This window comes from Rhinopithecus bieti, unplaced genomic scaffold (genome assembly GCF_001698545.2).
Source record: "Rhinopithecus bieti isolate Rb0 unplaced genomic scaffold, ASM169854v2 scaffold_10706, whole genome shotgun sequence".
In the NCBI taxonomy this organism is placed as follows: domain Eukaryota; kingdom Metazoa; phylum Chordata; class Mammalia; order Primates; family Cercopithecidae; genus Rhinopithecus; species Rhinopithecus bieti.
The window spans coordinates 32,656-56,136 of NW_016806811.1; positions in this window are offsets into that span (position 1 = coordinate 32,656).

The following is a 23,481-nucleotide window of genomic DNA, read 5'->3' on the forward strand; positions in this document are numbered from 1 at the left end:
AAAAAAAAAAAAAAAAAAAAAAAAAGAAAACAAAAGAAAGCCAGATCACTTACAAAGGTGACCAGACTAACAGAGTAACAGCTGACCTCTCAGCAGAAACCCTACAAGCCAGAAGAGATTGGGGGCCAATATTCTTAAAGAAAAGAATTTCCAACCCAGAATTTCATATCCAATCAAATTAAGCCTTATAAGTGAAGGAGAAATAAGATCCTTTTTAGACAAGCAAATGCTGAGGGAATTTGTCACCACCAGGCCTACCTTGCAAGAGCTCCCAAAGTAAGCACTAAATATGGAAAGCAAAAACCATTACGAGCCACTACAAAAACACTGAAATACATAGACCAGTGACACTATGAAGCAACCAGATAAACAAGTCTGCAAAATAACCAGCTAGCATCATGATGACAGGATCAAATTCACACATAACAATACTAATCTTAAATGTAAATGGATTAAATGCCCCCGATTAGAAGACACAGAATGGCAAGCTGTATAAAGAGCTAAGATCCATTGGTATGCTTTCTTCAAGAGATCCATCTCATGTGCAAAGACATACATAGGCTCAAAATAAAGGGATGGAGGAAAATTTACCAAGCAAATAAAAAACAGAATAAGGCAGAGGTCACAATCCTAGTTTCTGACTAAACAGACTTTAAACCAATAAATATCAAAAGACAAAGAAGAGCATTTCATAATGGTAAAGGGTTCAATGCAACAAGAAGAGCTGACTATCCTAAATATATACACACCCAATACAGGAGTACTCAGATTCATAAAGCAAATTCTTAGAGACGTACAAAGAGACTTAAACTCCTTGCAGTAGTAATGGGAGACTTTAACACCCTACCTTCAATATTAGACAGATCATTGAGAGAGAAAATTAACAAAGATATTCAGGACCCAGACTCAGCTCTGGATCTAAAGGACCTGATAGATATCTACAAAACTCTCCACCCAAAAACAATAGAATATACATTCTTCTCAGTGCCACATGGCATTTACTCTAAAATTGATTACACAATTGGAAGTAAAACTCTCCTCAGCAAATGCAAGAGAACTGAAGTTATAACAGTCTGTCACACCATAACACAATCAAATTAGCACTCAAAATTAAGAAATTCACTCCAAACCACACAACTACATGGAAATTGAACACCTGCTCCTGAATGACTCTTGGGTAAATAATAAAATCAGGCAGAAATCAATAAATTTTTTGAAAGTAATGAGAACAAAGAGACAATGTACCAGAATCTCTGGCATGCACCTAAAGGAATGTTAAAAGGGAAATGTTTAGTGCTAAATGCCCACATCAAAAAGCTAGAAAGATCTCAAGCTAACAACCTAGCATCTCAACTAAAAGAACTAGAGAACCAAGAGCAAAGAAACCCCAAAGTTAGCAGAAGACAAGAAATAACCAAGATCAGAGCTGAATTGAAGGAGACAGAGACATAAAAAACCTTCCAAAAAAATCAAATCCAGGAGCTGGGGTTTTGAAAAAATTAATAACACCACTAGCTAGATTAATAAAGAAGAAAAGAGAGAAGAATCAAATAAACACAATCAGAAATGATAAGGGGTATATCACCCCACAGAAATACAAACAACCATCAGAGAATACTATAAACACCTCTATGCACATAAACCAGGAAGTCTAGATGAAATCGATAAATTCCCGGACACATACACCCTCCCAAGACTGAACCAGGAAGAAATTGAATCCCTGAATAGATCAATAACAAGTTGTGAAATTAAGACAGTAATAAATAGCCTACCAACCCAAAAAAGCCTAGGACTGGCGGATTCACAGCTGAATTCTACCAGAGGAACAAAGAAGAGCTGGTACCATTTCTACTGAAACAATTCTAAAAAATTGAAAAGGAGGGACTCTTCCCTAACTCATTCTATGAGGCCAGAATCATCCTGATACCAAAACCTGCAAAGACACAGCAAAAAAGGAAACTTCAGGCCAATATCTTTGATGAACGTCAATGCAAAAATCCTCAATAAAATACTGGCAAACTGGGCTGGGCATGGTGGCTCATGCCTGTAATCCCAGCACTTTGGGATGCCAAGGCAGGCAGGTCACTTGAGGTCAGGAGTTCCAGACTAGCTTGGCCAACATGGTAAAACCCCATCTCTACTAAAAATGCAAAAAATTAGTCAGGCATGGTGGTGCACGCCTGTCATCCCAGCTACTCAGGAGCATGAGGCAGGAGAATCGCTTGAACCTGGGAGGTGGAGGTTGCAGTGAGCTGAGATTGTGTCACTGCACTTCAGCCTGGGTGACAGAGCAAGACTCTGTCTAAAAAAAAAAAAAAAAAAAAAAAAAATACTCGCAAACTGAATTCAGCAGCACTTCAAATAGCTTATCCACGACGATCAAGTAGGCTTCATCCCTGGGATGCAAGGTTGGTCCAACATACAAAAATCAATAAATGTGATTCAACACATAAACAGAACTAAAGACAAAAACCACATGCAGAAGACCTTTGATTAAATTCAATATTCCTTCATGTTAAAAAACTCTCAATAAACTAGGTATTGAAGAAACACCTCAAAATAATAAGAGCCGTATATGACAAACCCACGGCCAATACCCTACTGAATAGGCAAAAGCTGGAAGCATTCCCCTTGCAAAGCAGCACACGACAAGTTGCCCTCTCTCACCACTCCTATTCAACATAGTTTTGGAAGTTTTGACCAGGGCAATTACACAAGAGAAAGAAATAAGGGGTATTCAAATAGGAAGAGAGGAAATCAAATTATCTTTGTTTGCAGATGATACGATCCTATATCTAGAAAACCCCATTGTCTCAGCCCCAAAGTTTCTTAAGCTGATAAGAAACTTCAGCAAAGTCTCAGGATACAAAATCAATGTGCAAAAATTGATAGCATTCCTATACACCAATAACAGGCAAGCTGAGAGGCAAATCATAAATGAACTCCCATTCACAATTGCTACAAAAAGAATAAAATACCTAGGAATACGGCTAACTAGGGAAGTGAAGGACCTCTTCAAGGAGAACTGCAAACCACTGCTCAAAGAAATCAGAGAGGACACAAACAAATGGAGAAACATTCCACGCTCATGGATAGGAAGAATCAATATTGTGAAAAAGGCCATACTGCCCAAAGTAATTTATAGATTCAATGCTACTCCTGTTAAACTACCATTGACATTCTTCACAGAATTAGAAAAACTATTTAAAATTCATACAGAACCATAAAACAGCCCAAATAGCCAAGACAAAAAGAAACAAAACTGGAGGCATCACATTACCTGACTTCAAACTGTACTACAAGGCTACAGTAACCAAAGCATGGTACTGGTATAAGAACAGACACATAGACCAATGGGCCACAATAAAGAACTCAGAAATAAGATCACACAACACTGTTGGTGGGAATGTAAATTAGTTCAATCATTGTGGAAGACAGTGTGGCAATTCCTCAAGGATCTAGAACCAGAAATACCATTTGACCCAGCAATCCCATTACTGGGTATATACCCAAAGGAATATAAGTCATTTTACTATAAAGACACATGCACACGTATGTTTACTGCAGCATTATTTACAATAGCAAAGACATGGAACCAATCCAAATGCCTATCAATGATAGACCGGGTAAAGAAAACGTGGTAACATATACCTCATAGAATACTATACAACCATAAAAAAGAATGAGATCATATCCTTTGCAGGGACATGGATGAAGCTGGAAGCCATCATTCTCAGCAAACTAACACAGGAACAGAAAACCAAGCACCCTATGTTCTCACTCATAAGTGGGAGTTGAATATTGAGAACACATGGGCACAGGGAGGGGAACAACACACACTGAGTTATGTTGAGGGTTGGGGGGCAAGGGGAGGGAGAGCATTAGAACAAATACCTAATGCATGCGGGACTTAAAACCTAGAGATGGGTTGGCAGGTGCAGCAAACCACCATGGCACATGTATATGGATATAACAAACCTGCACGTTCTGCACATGTACCCCTGAACTTAAAATAAAAGTTGAAGAAAAAAAGAAAATAAAGGTGGATTGTTCTCCATTGCAAATCATGGCCACCAGAATTCCAGGGTAACAAATCTCTTAGTTGTCCTCTGGCTGAAATCTCCTCCTCCCCTATACCCTGCCCCATATCACAACAAGCCTTTTTTTTTTTTTTTCAGACAATGGGCTGCAGTGGCGCGATCATGGCTCATTGCAGCCTGCCGCTTCAGCCTCCTGCCTCAGCCTCCCAAGTTTTTCTCACTTTTTCCCTTGTTCCTTTTCCTATGTTCCTTAAATCAGAAAATAGTCTCCTGTCACCTGTCTGGACTCCTACCCGTGTGCCTGCTTTGCCAGGTTTAGGTGAGGTGGACACAGAAATAGCGAAGTTGTCATCTGGGGTGTGTCCTAATCCAAAACAGGTTCATCCCTGGACCACAGGCAGGCGCCACTGTTACATGTTTTTTGACGTTGGAATGTGCCTTATGTGGGCTCCACTAATTACTTGTTTTCATATCTGCTCATCCACCGGAATGACTGGGGGATCCTCGAAGTGGAAGCTTTTTCTTATTCCCATGTGTCCCCAAGCACTGTGCCTGGCCCTAAATAGGTGTTCTGTAAACAACAGGCGAAGAAATTACTAGTCTTAAAAAGGACAGAAAGACCCCCGCAAAAGCAGCAGCGCGTGCGGAACACCTTAGGTCTCATAGACCTTCTGTTTGAGGAATGTGCTCCCCAAATCCCAGACCGCTCCTGGTGGGGCGGGCGGGAGCGTAGGACCGCGGAGCCTGCGGCGTTGCTCCGCTGCAGGGCAGGAGCCGGGCCCCGCCCGCGGCTTCCCGCGCTCCGCGTCCATTGGCTGGCTTCGGGGGTGGGCGGGCCCCGCTGCGCGGAGTCCTGCGCCTTGAGGCTCAAGCGGCGGCGTGCAAGGCGTGTGAGGCGCGTAGAGAGCAGCGCGCGCCGTCGGCGATGCCCCGGGACGGCGTTCCTGCCGGGAATACCACCCCGGCGGCAGCCCAGGCCGCCGCGCGGAGCCTGGATCCCGCGACTGCCGGGGCACCGCAGGTTTTGGACCCGTTGAAGCGGTGAGCGCTGCCTTTGCCCTATATCCCCCGCCCTCGCCCGTGCTCTGGGGCAGTTGGCAGTGGGTGGGCAGGAAGGGGCGTACCGGCAGGGCGCCGCACATTGGCGTCCCCGCGTCGCAGTAACGAGGTCTGGATTTCCCCCGTGAATGTCATTCTCCAGGCTGCCCGTCTTCAGCGCTAAGTTGCATGGGCGGGTGTGCCATTCGGTCAGCGAATAGCGGCAGAACGCCTGGCCGGGCCGGCGCTTTCCCGTACACTTGTCTCGGCCTCGCAGTGGCAGCGCCTCCTGTGTCTGCACCGGCTTAGTGGACGCGACGGGCTGTGCACGCGGGTCTAGGGAGACGGCGGTTCTTGAATGATCCCTCACACTGCAGGATATCTGGGAGCGGTGAACTGAGGGGGCGCAACGTGGCTTCTGTGTCGGTGAAATCGCTTGGACCAGCTCCAGTTCTTTTTAAAGATTACTCTTGTAAAATAAATACATTGTAGAATTGCATAATATGCGCTATCTCATCCAAAAATAGTTTTTGATGTCAGAGTAGTCATATGAACGCAACATTGACCTCTTTACCCCCCTAAATAATAAGTCTTGAGCTTCTTATTGTATGGTAATAGATTTCTTTCATGAGAGAAATTTCTCAGAGAGTTAATCCACTCTGTCTCCCCTACTGCAAGATCCCGCTGCAGTGGTCCTAAAAAAGAAAAAGAAAAAGAAATTTCTCATAGTACAGAAGAATAAAGTAGCCACGCTCTGTGTTTTGAATCATCAGTTTTGAAGGATTTTTTTTTTTTTTCCACTTTGCTTAGGCGTTCTTTCACCCACAACTACACCCCCAGGTTCCAGATTTTGGAATGGTGTAAATAACGCCCCCCGACCCCGCACCCATCCATTTAGCGGAAGGATAGTCAGCCACTAGGCTGCGGGCTCCGGGCTTTCCCCAGCGTGGGAGAGGCTGTCCTACTGGCCCGGCTGTTTATTGCAGCGATTTGGATGTTCCAAGAGTCACGAGGGACACTGCTCACGTCCCCATCTGGGGGGTCACTTCATAGCAGCATCAGCTCTTTCTTTTCATCCTTCTTGCCTGAGTCTGCCTCCGGTCCTCTGGATGGAGCAGGCTGCAACGGACGCTTGGAGTAATGAAGTGAATTGCTCTTTCTTGATACAAATGAATACTAGTGCTGTACTGCCTTCTCCCAATCTTTGTGGCGTTTGTGTGAGCTGCTGAGAGCGGAGAGTGGAGAGAATGATAGACATTTTGCAGAAGCAGAACGTTCTAGTGTTATGTCATCCTTCTTGGCTCTGGTTTCTAGGTCCAAGTTCTGGTGACATTGTTTCAGCTTGCTTTGCCCTTTCCCAGGCCCCTGGGTTGGTTTGAGTGGAAAAGGAGTGCCTATTTCTTACCCCATAAGGACTAGGAAAAGGGATTGCTGGCTTGAGAAAGAGGTGCTGTAACTTATCTTCTGCGGCCAGAATTCTGAGGATTGGAAAATTATGGATTTTTTAAAAAATGAAGGCAGATGGAGGGATTGTAGAATACTGTAATTATTCTTAGTAGGATGTTGGGAAATAGAAATGCTGCCCTATTTTATTCAGCAATTAGGGAAAGCTTAAGTACTTTAAATGCACCCTTTTAAAATTGCCAGTGTTACTGTGAATTGTCTTGTAAAACCAAAAAGCACTCCCAATTTAGCCTTTCTGTAAATCTTTTACATATGCTTAAAGGATTTGGGTCGGGATTCTTAGTGTCTTTGTAGTTAATTTTGTGTATTCGAGGAAGGGGAGCTACGAAATGTAGTACTTCCATATCTTTTGCCTCTGGGGACGTTTTTTGGTGGCAAGGAAAACTTATTTAGTGCTGATTTAAGAGAATAGAATGGTTTAAGGAATTTTTGGGGGATTGCTCGTTTAAAAAAATGCCTTATGATTTGGTAAATTGTATGGTATTGCTATATCTTATCCAAAATAATTTTCCATTTCAGGGTAAACATTTGAATGTACATTTACACTTCTGTTTCCTAAATAATAAGTTTTAAGCTTTCTTATTTTGTTTTCGGTCATCAATTTTGAAGGATTATTTTTTCCCAAATTTGCTTAGGTTTACTTTCATCCACAACCACATGCCTGGGTTCTAAATTTGGAATGGTGCTAATAGTATCAAATGTGCAATTCTGGGTGTATGTGGGTGGATGGGATGGCTTATAGGTTGTATTAAAATTTTATTTTTTTCTCCATTGAAATGTCAGCACCAGCAGAAACTATTAATATTATGACATTTTCTCCTTCAAGAAATGGATGTGATGATAAAATGCTTTAGTAATTTTGAATATTATGACCACTAAAATTAAATGCTGTGATTTTTTAAAATGGCGTTCAATTAGAAAGTTTTGATAACTTGAGTCTTTCTGTTCTCTCTCAGTGATGTGCCATTACTAAAAGGTTTTTTTCCCCCACCTCTCTCCAAGGCCTCAACATTTTCCTTACTGCATTCATGTAGGAGCTGTGGTTTTGGTATGAAGGTTCAATCCCCTCACTTCTGACTTACATGTGCAAAAATTTACAGTTTGAGATCTATACCAAGGTTTACTTGGGTAACAGAATTCACAGCTTGAATCAGTAAAGTATCTTATTTCCCCTGCTTCTGGGCAGGTGGGATCTTTGGAGTATCGTTTTATTTTCATTATTTCCCAAGTTTCTGAAAATAGTTTTGAAAATATTTGAATTTTGAACCAAGATAAAGAAATGACTTAAATTTTTTTAATAAAATTATTTGGGTAAACTATAATTTCACAGGGTTAAAATTAAAAGTTTGTAAAGGTATACAATGTAAAGTCTCCATCTTTCTCCTGTTTCTCGTCTTCTCAATTCTCATTCTGACAATTTGCATGCCCTGGGTAATCATTATTATTAGTTTATTACTTTACCTCCCAGGATATTTTATACATATAAAAGTGAAAACAGGTTTACAGTTCCCCTTCTTATATGTATTTGCAGTTTTCTTCCATTGCTTTTGCCACTTGAAAATGTATCTGAGTGATCTTTTCTTATCAATACTCAATGAAAGGTTTTTTTTTTTTTCCCTGAAAAGTAATTAACAAAGAAAGAGAATAAAAGAAAAGAGGATGGCCTGTGCAGTGGTGGCTAATGCCTGTAATCTCAACACTTTGGGAGGCCTAGGTAGGCAGGTCACCCGAGGTCAGGAGTTCAAGACCAGCCTGGCCAACATGGTGAAACCCCGTCTCTACTAAAAATGCAAAAATTAGCGGGGCATGGTAGTGCCTGCCAGTATTCGAGCTACTCAGCTACTCAGGAGGCTGAGGCAGGAGAATCGCTTGAACCCGAGAGGCAGAGGTTGCAGTGAGCTGAGATCGCGCCTGGTGCACGCCAGCCTGGGTGACAGAGTGAGTCTCTGTCTCAAAAGAGAAAAGAGAAAAGATGGACCTTGAAGAGATGAAGAGTTTTCTTTGTGGTTGGGGTATTGAGTACAACACTCTTGTGTGAAAAAGGAATCACTTGGAGTACTTAAGCATGAGGTAAGGTGGTGTAAAACCTTCTAGTCTAAATAATTAAATTATTTTTAAAATGTTTACTTTAAAATTAAAGTAATACATGTACATAATTGAACAAATAAAGCAGTTCTTGAAGATTTACCACAAAAATATGAGACACTTGTAAATTTCTTCTTACTCTGTTTCTCTCCTTGAAGGCAAACACTTTCAAATCCTTTAACTTTTTCTTCTAGTATTTACCTGTCTTTCTGAAAAGTATACTCTATAACCACTTCTTGACTTAAATAATTTAGGTATTACTTACTTTTTTATAAATTAAGAGTGATAAAGTGAGGATTTAACTCCTTATTCTCTCTTTATTCTATATCCTTCTTCCATCCTCCCAATTTAGATTCTGTTATAATTTTTTGTTAAATTAGTAGTTAGGTTTTACATTATTATGACCAGGTAAACATGACTAGCCTTTGAGCCAAATGATAAACTAATTTATCTAATTTTCTTTCATCCCATGGTTAATTTTTTCCAAATGCTGCAATGCCATCAAATGGGCCAACAAATGTAAGGATTTATCAGTGCCATTTTTTCCTTAAACTTCCTTCCTATAGCTTCCATTCTTAATATTCTAATCTGGTCTGGTTCTAAGTTTGTAGCAAACCTAAAGATTAATATCTTTAAAGAGATAAGAAAAGAGATTGCACCTATAAAATAAGAACAGGTTGCTATGAAAAGAAACCATAAGAGGACAAGAAAGAGCTCTATGAAATTAAAAATGTGATAGTCAAAATGAACTCTGAATAGAAGACCTAGAAGAGAAAGTTGTATAGGTTTGCATAGCTATAGTCCTGGGACTTTCCTTTACCTTTCTTCTGATTTGGACCCTCTGTTATCTAGATCATGAATCTGGTTTCCTCATTTTGCTGAAACACTTAGTCCAGTTACTAAGAAAAGATAAATTTTCTAAGTCCTTGCATGTCTTAAAAATGTCTTTATTCTACCTTTGCATTTGAATTACAGTTTGGCTGATTTTAAAGTCTAAGTTTTTCCTCAGAATTTTAAAGGTTTAATTCTAGTGTGTCTGCTGTTAGTGTTGCTGTAAAGAAATCTGATGTAATTAATATCCTGTTTCTTTTTATATGGGTTGTTTTCCCTTTCTGAAAGCTTTTTAGTATAGTCTCTCTGGTTTTCTGAAAGTTTATGATTTTGTGTCCCTGGTGTGATTCGTTTTTCATTTCTTGTGCTCTGCACTTGGTGGGCCATTTTAACCTGAGGACCTCTCTCCCTTTTCCCCCTAGTTTGATGAAATTTACTTTACTAATTTATTCCTTTCCATTTATTCTGTTCTCTTTTTCTTTAGTTGGATTTTAGACCACCTGAATTGATCCTTTAATTTTCTTATCATCTCTCTACTATTTTCATTTCTTTTGTTTTTTTTTTTCACTTTCTCTGGGTGATTTTTTTCAGCTCTCTCTTCTAACCCTTCCATTCAGTATTTCATTTTGATCATCATATTTTTAATTTTGTAGAGCTGTTTCTTGTTCTCTAATTGCTTCTTTTCAAAACGTCCTGCTTTTATGAGTGTCATATATTTTCATATCTTTTTAAAGATATTAATTCCAAGTTTTGTTTTTGGAGTTTTCTTTTGTTTCCTTCATTGTTTCTGCCTTTTGGAGTCTTTATTCCTCTTTGGCTTTTCAGTTTATTCAGGGAGAAACTTCCAGCCCTGTGCAGCATGGGCTGTAATCCTGGGAGTAGGGCCAGGGAAGGGGAATGTATTGAGCATCCCCAAGGCCACCCTCAGGTTCAGCAATTCACTAGGAGGACATACAAGACTCAGCATATAATCATACTCACAGCTGTGGCTCATTACAGTGAAAGGTTACAAAACAAAATTGGCAAAGGGAAAAAGGTGCATGGAGTGAAGTCTGGAAGAAACCAGGCACAAGCTCCCCAGTCCTCTGTCAGTGGAGTTCCACAGGATGTGCTGAATGGTTGTGACCACACATGTGAAATGTTGTCTGCCAGGGAAGCTCCTTAGACTTAGTGCCCAAGGTTGTAACTGGGTGCAGGTTACACAGGCACCCTCTGCCTAGCATTTACCAAAATTCCAGACTCCCAGAAGGAAATCAGGTGCTCAGCATAAACCGCTATTCTTACATTTTTACACTATTTAGGTACAGTGAGCCACTCTTATCAGTTAGGGAATGGTGGGAACCTTCCTGAAATCAAAGTTCCTAGACACCAGCCATGGGCCAAGCTTGCAAGTAAGACTTTCAAAGCATAGTAGTCTCAGGAGTGCCCTGTGAACTCCTCTGCACAGGAGGATAGGGCCCCACAGTTAATAAATAGACTTTCACTTACCCTTCTTCTGCCTCATGCCTTGTTCATGCCCTCTACTGGTAAACTTGGAGGTCAAAGACTCTCCTGCTGTGGAACTGAGATGGTCACCGGGCTGCCACAGGATGGGAGTGAGGCACTGGGAAAGGGTGTATCCAAACATTTTGTATGGGTAAACCATGACTAGATGAGCTGTTTTCAAACTGTGGACTGGGGCTCCTGAGACCCATTTCATAATAATACTAATGTGATATTTGGCTTTTTCTCATAGGTATACAGTGGAGTTTTCCAGAGGTAATAGGATATTGCAATAGACCAAAGGCAGACATGTAAAACAGTGGCACTCTTACCACTGTTTTTTTAAAAAAATAGTTATTTTCATAAAATGAGTTTTTTATTTTAAATGGACTAGTAATTTTAAATTTCTGTTTTCTTAAGATGATAAATATTGATAGTTACACCTATGTAAACAAAAGCTCTTTTAAGTCTCAATACTTTTTAAATATGTAGGTCTTTGGACTAAAGAGCTTGAGAAGCCTACATCTCCCATTTTTCTGAGTCTAGCAGGTTTCCCTTTCATAGTTACCTATTCCTTGTTATATGTATGTTGTAAAAGGATTTATTTAACTTATGTATTTTATTTTATTTAACTCATTAATTAAATGAAGGAACCAGTAAGATGTTACAACCAGTTCAAAGGGAGAATCTGAAAAACAGATACATTTATAGATGAGGAATATTGAAGTGACTCACAAATGAAGGCAGCAATGGCTTCTTACATAGTGGAGGAAGGACATTGGTTGAACCTCCGCCAGACAGAATTTACATGCCTAGAGATAGTGTTATTTTGCTTTGCTATCTCAGTAGAAACTAGAGAGGTAAAATCATTCAACAACAATGAAAGGCTAGAATCAGATAAGCTGGAAGAGGGTGATATAAATAAAATTTAAAAGTTTTCCATTGAAACACACATTTTCCCCTGCAGTACTCATCTAGAAAAGTATAGATTTTAATTTGCTTTCCCATGTAAAATTATCTATGCAAAAATTCTGGTTGACAGGGAAATTATATATGTCATTGAAATGAACAAATTTGTGTTCTGGGTTTGTTTCGTTTGCTAGGTTGCTTGCTTGTTTTAAGCAAATTGTTTAGGTTCACATGGCAAATCAGTGATGACTGAAATAGATGATCTGTTTTATATTTTATTTTCAAAATGTTTGTGGGTACAGAGTAGCCATATATATTTATGGGGTACATGAGATGTTTTGATACAGGCATGCAAGAAGTGAGATGAGTACATCATGGAGAATAGCAGTGTCCATTCTCTCAAGCGTTTATCCTTTGAGTTACAAACCAATTACATTCAAGTTATTTAAAAATATACAATTAAGTTATTATTGACTATAGTCACCCTATTGTGCTATCAAATAGTAGGTCGTATTCATTATTTTTTATTTTTGTTTTGTACCTATTAACTATTCCCACCTCCCCGCAAAATAGATAATAATTTAGAAAGCTTCTTACTTTGGTCCCAGACTGGGTTCCCTTCCAATAAACATTGACAGCGACTGGCAATAGTTTTGCAATTTACACTACACCAAGCTTGGAGAGCATGAAAGTCAATAAGCCTCAGCCCTGTGTTCTCACTGGAGATGCGGCCATATCCATAGTGAAGGATTATACAACATGGTAGGTACAGTACCAAAGGTGGAAATAGTGTGACGTAGAATCAGAAAAGAAGAAGCAGTGAATTCTGGCTGGGAAGTTAAACATTTCATCAGGGGCTTGGAGGACAACCAGAATTTGACCAGAATGGTTTTGCATTTATACAGATATGGAAACTTCTCATTATACTTTCAAATAAAAAGTCAGTCTCTTAGATTATGCCCAGATTTAACTTCCTGGTTTTCACACCGTTGTGTAGTCTTCTCCCGTGTTATGTGGGGATTGGTCTGTACACCAGTATATACAATGGTAGAAACGGCAATGTGTGCATTCCAAGGATTGGTCATAAGAGACACTGCTGTTTTCATCATGGTCTCTTGGCTTACTTGCTCTGTTGTGTCATGGGAACACTTAAGCAAACCTCTGAAGAGGCTTTTATGGGGGAGAAGCTGAATTTAATCTGGGCAAATGGACACCCAGCTCGAGAATCTATTTCTGGCTTCCTTGCAGCTAGGTTTATTTGTGTGACTTAAGTTCTTGGGAGCAGGAGTAATGTGTTCACCTTCTGGTACTTCGCTTTAAAACAGTTTCTTAATTGTTTTTTCATTATCACTCCCATAAGGAGCCTTTTTTGACTTTTATTCCCTAATAGCTCCCTTGAAATTTTAATGCCATGAATATACTATATACTTGCATATGCCCTGTATGTATGTGTCTGTGCTTTATCCATAAAAAGACCAAAATGTTTTCACCTCTGTACCCCCCAGGAACCATCTTTTTTCCCATTGGGGATGATGCTGACCTTGTTGAGAATGCATGCTTTAGATGGACTAGGAATGCTCTCCCTTCACATGGGCTGGAAGGCACACATGTGTAGTGTGCCAGCTTCAACCATGTAGACAGGGGGGATCAAGCAACAAGACGGAAAGAACTGGGAGGCATAGACAGCATCACAGAACAAAACTGCTAGCCTATGTCTAGATAGTTAATTGAGAAAGAAGGAAACTTTGATCTTATTTAAGCTATCTTATTTTGGAACCTTCGTTGTAGCAGCTTGGCCTTTATCCTAACAAATATGCATCCCATTTTCTTTAAATAGGAAATTTAATCAAAATAAATTTAATGAGATAAAAATCTATACACTAAATAAAATACTGATGACAGAAATCGAAGTAGACACAAATAAATGGAAACATACTCCGTTAGGATAACTAATATTGTCAAAGTACCATATTATCCAAAGTTATCTATAGATTCAATGTGATCTGTATCAATATTTCAGTGGCATTTTTCACAGTAATAGAAAATAATCATAGAATTTGAGTGTAACCTTAAGCAACTTCAGTAACCTAAGTAATCTTGAGAAACAAAGCTGTTGGCACTATACTTCCTGACTTCAAACTTCATTTAAAGGTTATAGTAATCAAGAAAGCATGGTAAGTGTATGAAAACAGGCACAAAACCAACGGAACAGAACGGACAGCCCAGAAATAAACCTATATGCATCCCATTTCTTCAAAACTGCTTCGCTTTAGAAGATTTTCTCTTCTGTTAGTTTCATGGCACCAAATTCTGTTTACTCAGCAGTGTAGAAATGTTATTTACCCTTTTGCCATCAGCAAATGCCTTATCATTACAAGTATTGTGAATTGTATAAACATCAACATCATTGGATCCAAAATGTGGATACCTCTAAGTAATATTTTATAATCACTTAACCAAAGTGTTACTATGCTTTATCTCACTGCATATATTGCTAGTTTGCAGTAGAGTAGTAGTCTTGTTGGTTTCTTTAGCCGTTGAAGCAGTAGAGTGTCTTTTTTTTTTTTTTTGTAAGAGACAGGGTATCACTCTGTTTCCCAGGCTGGAATGCCTTGGTGCAGTCATAGCTCACTGCAGCCTCTAACTCCTGGGCTCAAAGCAATCTTCCTACCACAGCCTCCCAAGTGGCTGGGACTACAGGTTCAGCTAATTTTACTTTATTTTATTATTTATTATTTTTATTTATTTTTGAGATGGAGTCTTGCTCTTTCACCCAGGCTGGAGTGCGATGGCGCAATCTTGGCTCACTGCAACCTCTGCCTCCTGTGTTCAAGTGATTATTTTGCCTCAGCCTCCCAAGTAGCTGGGACTACAGATGTTCATCATCACACCCAGCTAATTTTTGTATTTTTAGTAGAGACAGGGTTTCACCATGTTGGCCAGGCTGGTCTCGAACTCCTGACCCCAAGTGATCTGCCCGCCTCAGCCTCCCAAAGTGCTGAGATTACAGGCATGAGCCACCGTGCCCGGTCCTTATTTTATTTTATTTTTTTTTGGTAGAGACGGGGTCTTGCTTTGTTGCACAAGCTACTCTCAAACTCCTGGGCTCAAGTGATCCTCCCACCTTGGCCTCCCAAAATGCTGGGATTACGGGTGATTTCTTTATTTTAAATGAGGTAGTTGCTTAAGCATTTTTGTTCTGTAAGTTTTTTACTTGTCCTAAGGAATGGTGGCATTGCTAATTTCTTCTCACACAGAATATGTGCTATGTATTTAAGAGTTATGACACAAAACAGCTACAGAAACAGAATAAGAATTTCTCATCCCAGAATTTTCTTGTTTATTATTATCATTATTATCATTTTTTTCCTTTACAAAGTTTAGAAAAGCTTAACTCTTGGTTATCTCTGTTTTATTGGAACAAGGACAGTTTGGATGACAAAAAGTTAGAAGGTAGAGGCTATTAAGAAAACAAAACAAAACCAGAAAAACTCGGACTTTTTAGAAGTAATTGAGTGTTCTGGGCAGTTAACCAAGGTTGGTAGAGGCTGTTAAGACCCAGCTAGGCCACGCGCAGTGGCTCACACGTGTAATCCCAGCACTCTGGGAAGCTGAGGCAGCCTACTGCAGATTGCTTGCACTCCGGAGTTTGAGACCAGCCTGGGTAACATGGCGAAACTCCCATCTACAAAAACTACAAAACCTAGCTGGGCGTGGTGGCCCACACCTGTAGTCTTAGCTACCTGGGAGGCTGAGGTGGGAGGATCTCTTGAGCCTGGGAGATGGAGGCTGCAGTGAGCCATGATTGCACCACTGTACTCCAGCCTGGGTGACAGAGCAAGACCCAGTCCCCTCACCCCTACAAAAAGACCCAGCTAAAGATGGGAGGTCTTTTGAAAAGATTTTGCTGTTTGCTTTACTAGTTTTCCTAAGAATATAGATGGATGTTAATAGGACTTAAATCTCATGATGAGTGTTGAGGGGAGTGGGAGGGAAGATGTTTTGGACTAATGGGCTGTAGATCATTTTTTTGGCCCTCATGGTGTTTCATACATGTTTGAATCAGCTGCCAACACTTCAAAATAAAGCAGGCACAGACACACACACACACACACACACACACACACACACACACACACACACCACCTGCATTTCCAGTGTTTAAAGGCTTGGAAGCTCTGGGAATGCTGAGGCAACATTAGCACATGGCTGCAGTAGGCTGGAGCTAGGGAGTAGACAGGCATGTGCTCCCCACCATTTCCTCATGCCACCTGAGTGTGTAGACCAAGTGCTAGTAGACATCCTTTGTACTTGGGCTACTCTTTTTCCACTGTAGCTTTCAGAAAAAAAGATTTTTGGGTCCTTTTTTTTCTCCCAAAAGTAGGAAAATAAAAAGGTCTTTTCATTCTTAAGAGGTAAGGGGGCATTTTGTGTGTGTATGTGCAAGTAAAGAATATTCCTGTGTTTTAATATGTAAACAAAGATACCATTTTAAAACCAACAAATGAAGATGCCACCTAAAAATCAGCTGTAAGTCAGGCACAGTAGCTCACTCCTGTAATCCCAGCACTTTGGGAGTCCAGGGTAGGTGGATCACTTAAGTCCAGGAGTTTGAGATAAGCCTGGGCAACATAGAGAGACCCCCCTGCCTCTACAAAAAAATACAAAAAAATTACCTGGGCATGGTGGTGTGTGCCTGTAATCCCAGCTACTGGGGAAGCTGAGGTGGGAGGATGGCTTGATCCCAGGAGGTGGAGGCTACAGTGGGCTGTGATGGCACTACTGCACTCTAATCTAGGTGACAGAAGGAGACCCTCTCTCAAAATAAAAAAATAATAAGTCATAAAAATAAAAATCAGCAATACATAATAAACACCATAACTAGTATACAGAAAAGATAAAATGGTTTGTTTTTTTAATGGGAATTGAATAAGGGATATCATTATGATATATAGCTTTTGGTTAAAAAAAAATGTCCTGGGTGTCAATACCTTATATAGATGATAAGTTCCTAGAGCAGTGCCTTTTTTTAAAGAGAAGAAATTATGTTTCTCAGAAAGAAACATATATAAATAATGTAAATATCATTGGAACACTGTTTCATAGCATATTGAATACATGGCTGAGAATTTAAAAGGCAAGTTACATTACAAATTTAAATTATTTATGGAGGCTGGGTGCAGGTGCAGTGGTTCATGCATGTAATCTGAGCATTTTGTGGAGCCAGTGTAGGAAGATTCTGAGCCCAAGAGTTTGAGATCAGCCTGGGCAACAAAGTGAAACCCCATCTCTATAAAAAATAAAAAAAAATCATTTATGGTATTTTCAATTTAAGCTAAGGAAAACATATAGATAATACCACACAGCAGTATATGTGGTATCTGAAAATTTTAATCAGTTGAAAAACTTTTATATTTATTGCCCATGGAAGGGTCCATACCAAAGGACTCATTTGTATTAAAAAAGCCAAAATTTAATGAAAATGGGTAAAAATTTATCGGCTTGATTATATATAGATAATGCTCCTGAAATAGTAAGTAGTAGGGGTTAATATTGGAGATCTTAGTGACAGAGTACTGAAAGGAAATAGACATGAATTAATTAATTAATTTTTTTTTGTTTCAAGACGAAGTCTTGCTCTGTCGCCTAGGCTAGAGTGCAGTGATCTCGGCTCATGCAACCTTTGCCTCCTGGGTTCATGTGAGTCTCGTGCCTCAGCCTCCTGAGTAGCTAGGATTACAGGCGCCCGCCACCATGCCAGGCTAACTTTTGTATTTTTAGTAGAGACAGGGTTTCCCCATGTTGGCCAGGCTGGTCTTGAATTCCTGACCTCAGGTGATTTGCGCACCTCAGCCTCCCAAAGTGCTGGGATTACAGTTGTGAGCCACCACGCCCGGCTGGAAATAGACATGAATTTAGTCTGTTTAATATACATTGTACTAGGAGTAATTTTAAGCCGAAAGATTAAAAATGCAACCAATATAGTTATTAGTAACTATCACAATGAAGTGGATACTGATACTTGAAATTCAGGTGGTTCAGGAGTTTGCAGATTTAATGATATGTACAACATGCTAGTCTCCTATGTGTAAGTCTGAGCTGAAAAAACTTTTTGAACTGTTAAATCAACCTGTACATATTATACAAGGGAAAAACATTGCCTCAGTTTACCTGTGAAGAATGGCTCCAAGATTTGGCATTTTTGGTTGATGTTACTACCCATCTAAATTCTGCAAATATTTATTTACAGGGGCATTCATAAAGAATGCCCCATTTATATGATTCGGTTCTCTCATTTCTAGTAGATAAATGTGTTTTGGCAAAAATGACTTTTTATGTTAAGGAATAATCTGGGTCACTTTGATGTGCTGAAGTTGGTTTCCGGAAATGAAAATTAGCACCTTACTTCATTCTCAAAATGAATGGAATTTAAGACTGAATTTCAAGGTAACCTCTCTGATTTTACACTTTATGAAAATGAACTAGCATTTCTCAGTTAATAATAATGTGAATGGATAGCTGCAGGTATATGGAAAACTAAATATTGTAACACTGGAGCAGCAGAATTCTACACACATCTTTGGAGTAATTACCCTAAATTCAGTAATCACTTTGCCAAAATTTCATCTTTGTTTGAAAAGTGCCTGTGTTTAAGAGTTGTTTTTTTCTTCTCTTAGTTCAAGGATTCAGGGCTGAATTCTGTATTACATGTTACATGCAATTCTAGAAAATCGGAGCTCACACTGACATCTTGGTATAGGGGAAAAGGTGTCAAGTTTTGGGTTTTAGGTCAGTGGTGTTATGACCTACAAGAAAAATTTAGTAATTAATTGTTTCTGGGGTTTTTGTTTTGTTTTTGAGATAGGATCTCTCCTCTGTTGCCCAGGCTGGAATGTAGTGGGATGACTTTGGCTCACTGCAACCTCTGCCTCCCGGCTCAAGCCATCCTCCTACCTCAGCCTCCCGAGTATCTGGGACTACAGGCATGCACCACCATGCCCAGCTAATTTTTTGTAGAAATGAGGTTTTGCCATGTTGTCCAGACTGGTCTTAAACTTTTGGGCTCAAGCGATCTGCTCATCTTGACCTTCCAAAGTGCTGGGATTACAGGTGTGAACCACTGTGCCCAGCCTATGCCTGTTATTTTTTGGTGTTGTTTGTTTTGTTTTTGTTCTTTGATACGGGGTTTCGCCATGTTGCCCAGGCTGGTCTTGAACTCCTGAGCTCAGGTGATCCGCCCCCTTCAGCCTCCCGAAGTACTGGGACTACAGGTGGGAACCACCATGTCCGGCCTGTGTTCCTGTGGTTTTAACTTATATTTTTTTTCAATTTCAAATTTATAATCTCTGATATCATAACTGCTTGTGTTATATTACATTATTAAAAATAATGTTTAATTCTATTTCTGGCATTTGAATTTTTTTTGAATCTCGATTGCTTCAATTATTTATGTCACTGGCTTGGCCCCTGTAGATATTTGAATTTGTGATCCTTGTCATAGGCAGAAAGTACAACCCGACTATATCCTTGGGCAATATGCCTAGGAAAATATGGTTATCATCTTGTTCTAATTAATTTTACACTGCTACCTCTTTTCCTTACTTAGACACTAAACATATTTTTGTGATGGTTTATTTTATGGTGGCAGTTTTAGGATATGAACATGGAAAATTTATGCTTGCTTATTTCAACATTGTAAATACATGCTAGACAGCCCAGTATCAGGTAATAAGATTTTTTTTTCTCTTCGACATTCACCCACCCCCTGCAGAGTCTTCAATGAGAATTTCCTGTGAAAGCTTCAGGGCAAACTGTTTAAAAAAAATAATACCTATAAGCTTTGATAGGATCCAAGACTCCACCCAGACTCTGTTTTAGACATGTAATTCTGTTTAGACATGAAATGTTTAGGTGAGACATCACAGTTTGTGTTGTATTTTGTAATAATTCCTGCATTTCTGTTGTTGTGTCACTGAAATTCTTTGGTTTTGAAGCAGATGTCTGTAGCCTATGAGAAGCTGCCTTGTGCTCCTTCTCCCTGGCAGTGCTACCCTCGCCCTGGCTCGGATGCAGCTATGGCTCTGCCTTCTCAATTGCTTGCTGTGTGTTGCTCTTTCATAGAACCATAGTCCTTAAAGACTCTAGTAAGGCTGTTGGCCACAGAAAAAGTTTTTTCCTAAAGTTTCCAAACCAGCCCATGGAAAGAGAAAAAGAGGACAATGGAAAATATTTTTCTGAATCTTAAATAATTTGTGGATACTGAATTATCACTGTTAATATATTCACATTTCTCCTTGTTCCTGTTTGATCCTTTTGGGATCAGGTAGATATAGGGGGAGTTGTTTCTGAGGATTCTGTGCAGTGGTTCGCTAAGTGTGGACCCTGGGCCAGCAGTTTCCAGCATGACCTGGGAACTTGTTGGAAGCGCAGAATCTTGGGCCCCATCCCAGACCTACATAAATTCCGGGAAGAGATACTATTGAGGAGTAGAGTTGGGCGACACCCTGTGTTTTAACAGCACTTCAGATGATTCTGATATATGCTGAAATTTGAGAACCACTGTTGTATGTAACTTGAATTATACCTATATTGGATTTTTACATGGAAACTTATGAAAGTTCCCAAACTCCTTCAGCATGTTCCTGCTTTCCTCCCATTACTTTGGGGTCTGGGATAAAGTTTATACTCTGTGGTGAGCTGTGGACCTTTACCGAAACTGGCTGAGGTTTTGTGATAGTTGTACTTAGTTGACTGTCCTCAGTGACAACTAATTGTTGAGGCAATGGGTGAGACAGAGATGGCTTTGGCACTTCTAGGAAATTCAGTTGGCTCTGGCCTCCTAGGAACTACTGATCTGAGGGGAACCTATGCTTTGAGACATGGCCAAAGCAGTTATTCTCATCTTTGTTACTTGATGTAAATAATCCACTGGAGAAAAAAAGTGTGAGTATGTGCCATTCTGATTCAATTTTTTTACTGTAGTAAAATATACATAACATAACATTTACTATTTTAACCATTTTAAAGTGTACAGTTCAGTGGCATTAAGTGCCATTAAATACACTGACATTGTTGTGCAACTGTCACCACTATCCATCTCCAGAATTTTTTCATTATTTCAAACAGACATTCTGTATCCATTAAGTGATAACTACCCATTGTACACACCCTCCAGCCTCTAGTAACTACAATTATTTCTTTATGAATTTGGCTTTTCTAGGTACCTCATACAAGTGGAATCATACAATATTTGTTCTTTTGTGTCTGGTTTATTTCACTTAGCATAGTGTCTTCACGGTTCATCCATTCTTTAGCATATATCAGAATTTAATTTTTTAAGCCTGATTATTATTTCAGCTTGCCACATTTTGTTTATCCATTCATTCATCAGTGGACCTTTTGGTTGTTTCCATCTTTTGGCTGCTGTAAGCAATGCTGCATTAGTGCACAAATATCTGTTCAAGTGCCTGCTTTCAGTTTTTTGGGATATATATTCAAAAGTGGAATTGCTAGATCTTATGGTAATTCTGTTTAGTTTTTTAGGAACTGCCATACTGTTTTCTACGGTGGCTGCACCACTTTACATACCACCAGCAATGCATAAGGGTTCTAGTTTGTCTACATCTTTACCAACACTGTTATTTTCTGTTGCTGGATTTTTTTTTTTTTTTTTTTTGAACAATAGCCATCCTAGTGAGTGTGAAATGATATCTGATTGTGGTTTGGATTTGTATTGTCCTAATGATGAACGATGTTGAGCATCATGTCATGTGCTTATTGGTCATCTGTATTCTTCTTGGAGAAATTTCTATTCAAGTTCTTTGCCCATTTTAAAAATTGGATCTTTTTTTCTTCTTTCTTTTTTTTTTAGACGGAATCTTGCTCTGTCGTCAGGCTGGAAGGCAATGACGCTATCTTGGCTCACTGCAATCTCCGCCTCCCAGGTTCAAGCGATTCTTCTGCCTCAGCCTCTGAGTAGCTGGGACTACAGGCATGCGCCACCACATCCAGCTAATTTTTGTATTTTTGGTAGAGATGGGGTTTCACCATGTTGGCCAGGATGGTCTCGATCTCCTGACCTTGTGATCTGCCCGCCTCGGCCTCCCAAAGTCCTGGGATTATAGGCATGAGCCACTGTTTTTTAGTTTTTTACATATTCTGGATATTAATCTCTTATCAGGTATACTGTTTGCGGGTATATTCTACCACTCTGGGTTGCATTTTCACTCACTGATACTGTCTTTTGAATACTATCTTTTTATGCACAAAAGTTTTTCAATTTTGACAAAGTCTGACTTAGGTATTTTTTCTTTTGTTGCCTGTGCTTTTTGTGTCATATCCAAGAAATCATTGCCAAATCCATTATCATGAAGCTTTTGCCCTATATTTTCTTCCAAGAGTTTTGTAGTTTTCGCGCTTATGTTTAGGTCTTTGACCCATTTTGAATTAGTTTTTGTATATGATATAAGGTAAGGGTCCAACTTCATTCTTTTGCATCTTATACACTTTTTCCAACACCATTTGTTGAAAAGACTGTCTTTTCCCTGGCGAATGATTTTTGCACCTTTGTTGAAAATCATTTGATCATATATGTGAAGGTTTATCTCTGGGCTTTCTCTTCTGTTCCACTGGTCTGCACGTCTATCTTTATGCTAGTATCACACTGTTTTTGGTTACTGTAGCTTTGTAGTAAGTTTTGAAATGAGGACGTGTGAATCTTACAACTTTGTTCTTTTTTTCCCAAGATTATTTTGGCTATTCAGGGTCCCTTGGGATTCCATATGAATTTTAGGATGGATTTTTCTACTTACGCAAAAACATTGTTGGGATTTTTGAAAGGGATTGCATTGAATCTGTAGATTGCTTTGGGTAGCATTGCCATTGTAATAATATTAACTTTTCCAATTCATGAACATGGGATATATTTCCTTTTATTTGTGTCTTCCTTTATTTCTTTAAGCAATTTGTAATTTTCATTGTACAAGTCTTTTACTTCCTTAAGTTTATTCCCATTGAGTATTTTATTCTTTTTGATGCAATTACAGATGGAATTGTTTTGAATTTCCTTCTCAGATTGTTCATTGCTATTGTATAGAAACCAACTGATTTTTGTGTTTTTTACCCTGCAACTTTACTGGATTTGTTTTTTTAGTTCTCTTGGGGTTGTGTGTGTGTGTGTGCATGTGTGTATAATCTTTAGGGTTTTCTACATATAAGGTCATGCCATCTGTGAATAGAGGTAATTTTACTTCTTTCTTTCCAATTTGGATGTCTTTTATTTCTTTTCCTTGCCTAATTGCTCTGGCCAGAACTTCTAACACTATGTTAATAAATAGAAGTGGCTAAAGTGAGGCCGGGCTTGGTGGCTCACGCTTGTAATCCCAGCACTTTGGGAGGCTGCAGCAGGCAGATTACATAAGGTTCTAGACCAACCTGGCCAACATGGCAAAACCCCGTCTCTACTAAAAATACAAAAATTAGCCAGGCATGATGGTGTGCGCCAGTAATCCTAGCTACTCTGGAGACTGAGGCATGAGAATCACTTGAACCCGGGAGGCAGAGGTTGCAGTGAGCCAGGATCGTGCTACTGGACTCCAGCGTGAGCCACAGAGTGAGACTCCAACTCAAAAAA